The sequence below is a fragment of the Aureococcus anophagefferens genome (assembly GCF_000186865.1).
Source record: "Aureococcus anophagefferens unplaced genomic scaffold AURANscaffold_5, whole genome shotgun sequence".
Taxonomy (NCBI): domain Eukaryota; class Pelagophyceae; order Pelagomonadales; family Pelagomonadaceae; genus Aureococcus; species Aureococcus anophagefferens.
This window is the reverse complement of record NW_008705565.1, coordinates 2,933,573-2,937,747: the sequence shown is the minus strand read 5'-3', so window position 1 is coordinate 2,937,747 and position 4,175 is coordinate 2,933,573.

Below are 4,175 nucleotides of genomic sequence, written 5' to 3'. Positions count from 1 at the left end.
CTTGATTCAGTTGGGATGGCACCCAACGAGGACGCTGTCGGCGCACCGATGTGCTCGCCGGACGCCGCGACCGCTCCGCCGCGCGCGCCGCATCAAGACGCTGTCGGCGCGCCGCCGCGCTCGCCCGACGCCGCGGCCGCGGCGCCGCGCGCGGCGCCGCCGCCGGCGTGGGAGGCGCGGCTCGCGCGCGACGTCGCGGCGCTCGGCGGCGACCTCGGGCTCATCCTGGGCCCCTGCGGCTGCGGGAAGAGCCGCCTGCTCCGGCGCCTCGCGCGCGTCGTGCCCCTGGGCCCCGGCGACTGGGCGGAGGACCGGAGCGTCGTGTCGCAGATGGGCGCGACGCCGGAGCTCGCGACGGGCCGGCTGAGCAGCGTGGGCCTCAACAGCGTGCCGACGTGGCTCCGGCCCTACGGGTCGCTGAGCAACGGCGAGCGGCAGCGCGCGGCGCTCGCGCGGCGCCTCGGCCACGGCGTCGGCGTCGACGACTTCGGCGCCGAGGTCGACGCGCGGACGCTGCGTTCCACGGCCGCGGCCGTGCGCAAGTACGTCGCGCGCGCGGGCCTCCGCGGCGTCGTCCTCGCGTCCGCGCGCGTCGACTGCCTCGCGGCGCTCCAGCCGGACTGGGTCGTCATCTTCGACGCGGCGGGCGCGCCGCCGCGGCTCGTCGCGAACCCGCGGCCGCGCGAGTCGCGGCGCGTCGCCGCGACGGTCGCGGCGCGCCCGGAGACGAAGGCCCAGCTCCAGACGGGGCCCGTCGCCTACCGCGCGCTCGCCGGCGCGCCGAAGCTCGTCGACCTCGGCGACGTCGCGGCGGCGCGCGCGCCCGCCGCGGCCTACGAGCGCCGGCGGCCGCCGGAGCTCCGGTTCTGCCGCGAGGTGTCGCTGACGAGCCGCGTCGCCGTCGACGCGCACGCGCGCGCGGCGAGCGCGGCCTTCGACTACGCGCACGACGGCGCCGTGTCCACGACGGTCGTCTTCCCGCCCTTCGACGAGGCCGGCGACGGCGCCGTCTTCGGCGTGCCGCGGTCCGGCTACGCGGTCGGCGCCGTCTCGGGCCCGTCCGGGTCGGGCAAGTCGACGCTGCTCCGGGGCGAGTTCTCCGGCAAGGCGCCGCTCCCGCCGCAACCGCCGGGCGCCACGGTCTTCGAGGCCGTGCGCGCGCAGGCGGCGGCCGGCGACGCCGCGGCCGCGGCCGCGCGCCTCGCCGCGTGCCGCGTGCCGCGGCGGCTCTGGGGCGTCGCCGACTGGCGCGCGCTGAGCCGCGGCGAGCGGAGCCTCGTCGACGTTGCGCGGCACCTGCGCGACGGCGCGGTGCTGGACGAGTTCTGCACGGGCGTCGACGCGCGGACCGCGGCGGCCGTCGCCGGCGCCGTCGGCGCGCTCTGCCGCCGGCTCGGGCTCGCGGGGCTCGTCTTCGCGACGTGCGTCGAGGGCCTCGCGCCGCTCCTCGCGCCGGACTGGGCCTGGGCCGCGGCGGACCGGACCCTGGACCTGCGCCGGGCGGGGCCCGGCGCGCCCGGCGGGGCCGCGGCGGCCGCGGCGGACCCCGCGGCGGCGTGGGCCGCGGACGCGGCGGCCGCGGCGGCCGCGGCGGACCCCGCGGCGGCGTGGGCCGCGGACGCGGCGGCCGCGGCGGCCGCGGCGGACCCCGCGGCGGCGTGGGCCGCGGACGCGGCGGCCGCGCTGCCCGCCGGCGGCGCGTGGCCCGCGCCGCCGGCGCTCCGCCTCGCCGTCGACCCCTGCGTCGGCGCGGGGCCCGGCGGCCTCTGGGCGCCCCTCTTCGAGGCGCACCACTACATGCGCGCGGACCTGAACCACTCGGCGCGGTGCTGGGTCGTCCGCGACGCCGACCGCGGCGACGTCGTCGCGTTCGAGAGCCGCGTGTCGCAGCGCGGCCGCGACGCGTTCCGGGAGCACCGCCTCGTCGTGCTGCCGCCGTTCCAGGGCCTGGGCCTGGGGCCCCTGGTCTCCGCGGCCGTCGCGGCGCTCCACTTCGACGCGGGCATCCTCTTCTACTCGCGGACGTCGCACCCGCGGCTCGCGGCGCACCGCGACGCGAGCGGCGCGTGGCGGCCGACGCAGTCGAACGGCAAGGTGCCGCAGGCGTCCTACCTCGGCGACCGCGCGCGGCCCGGCGCGTCCCACGTCTACGTCGGCGAAAGCGACGCGGCGCGGCGGCGCTTCCGCGCGCGCGCGCACGCGCGGAACGCGCTCGCGCTCTACCTCTCGGACCCGGGCTACCGCGGCGGCGGCGCGCGCTGCGCGCGCTGCGACGGCGCCGGCGCGCGCGCCTGCGCCGGCGCCGCGCTGACCGGCGCCGCCGCGGCCGGCGGCGCGCGCGTCTGCTGCAAGCTGAGCTTCTGCGCGGCCTGCGAGCCGGGCTCGGAGAACGCGCCGGCGTTCGCGTGCGCGTGCTGCGTCGCCGAGGGCGCCGACGCGGCGAAGCGGCCGCCGCAGAAGTGGACCAAGGCGCCGGGCGCGGCGAAGCGGCCCCTCGCCGAGGCCGCGGCCGCGGCGCCGGCCGCCGCGGCGCCGCGGCCGCCGAAGCGGCGCGCGTCGTCGACGGGCTCCGCCGCGGAGCTCCCCGCGGCGGCCATCGCGCGGCTCGTCGACCTCGACGCGGCCCTGATCGTGGCCCAGGCCAACCCCAAGGCCGGCGCGAGCCGCGACCGCTACGAGGGCTACAAGGCCGCGGCGACGTGCGGCGCGTTCCTCCGCCTCGGCGGCTCGCGCGCGGACCTGCGCAACGACCTCCTCAAGGGCCACGTCGCGCTCGCCGGCGGCGTCGACTGGCGCGCGGACCCGCGCCTCGCCGACCTGCTCCCGCCGCCGCCGGCCGCGGCGACGCCCCGCGCGCCGCCGAAGCCCCGCGCGCCGCCGCCGGCCCGCGCGCCGCCGGCCGCGGCCGTCGACCTCCGCGGCGACGGCGCCCGCGACGTCGTCGCCTCCGCGGCGACGGCGCCCGCGACGTCGTCGACCTCCTCTCCGACTCGGACGACGACGACGTCGCGGTCGTCGCCCCCGGCGTCGACCCACGCCCCGGCCGGGCGCCCGCGACCGCGCGCCCGTCGTCACGGCGACGCCCGCGGGCGCCGCGGCGCCGCCCGCGGCGCCGCCGTCCGCGGGAGGCGTCGCGCGCCGCGTCGCCTTCGCGGCGACGCCCGCGGGCGCCGCGGCGACGCCCGCGGGCGCCGCGGCGCCGCCCGCGGCGCCGCCGTCCGCGGGAGGCGTCGCGCGCCGCGTCGCCTTCGCGGCGACGCCCGCGCCGCCGAGCCCCGGGGGCGCCGCGCCCGACGGCCGCCGGGAGGCGAAGGCGCGCGTCGCCGCGGCCATCGCGCGCGCGCGGCGCGCGGGCCTCGCGGACGCGATGGCCGGCTACGACGACGCGTGGATCGAGGCCAAGCTCGACGAGTCGCGCGACTACGGCGACCTCGCGCGCCACGTCGAATCCTACGTCGCCCAGGCCGTCGCCGTCGTCGCCGCGCGGGCGCCGCCGCCGCGCCAGGCGCCCGTGCCGCCGCCGCGGTCGAGCTACGCGTCGCCGCGGCCGCGGCCCGCGGCCCGCGCCGGCGCGTCGGCGCCGTCGGCGCGAGACGCCGCGGAGGCGGCCGCGCGCGCCGCGCTCGGAGCGGACGACGGCGACCGCCTCGGCGACGCGCGGGCCCCGGAGCCCGCGCGGCGGTCGAGCACGCACGCGGGCGTGGAGGCCGAGGAGGCGCTCCCGGCCGCGGCGGAGGCCGAGGAGGCGCTCCCGGCCGAGGCGAAGGCCGAGGAGGCGCTCCCGGCCGAGGAGGAGGCCGAGGAGGCGCTCCCGGTCGAGGAGGAGGCCGAGGAGGCGCTCCCGGTCGAGGAAGAGGCCGAGGAGGCGCTCCCGGCCGAGGAGGAGGAAGCCGCGGGCTCGCCGGCGGAGCCGCGGCCGCGGCGCTCGATCGACGCGGGCGACGCGGTCGAGGCGCGGTGGCGCGGCGGCGACCGCTGGTACCCGGGGCTCGTGGTCCGCCGCGCGGGCGACGCGCTCGACGTGCGCTACGACGACGGCGACGAGGAGCGCGGCGTGCCGCGGCCGCTCGCGCGGCCGCTCGCGCCGCGGCGCGGCGGCAAGCGCGCGGCGGCGCCGTCGGCGGCGCCGTCGCCGCCGCGGCGCGGCGGCAAGCGCGCGACGACGCTCCGCATCT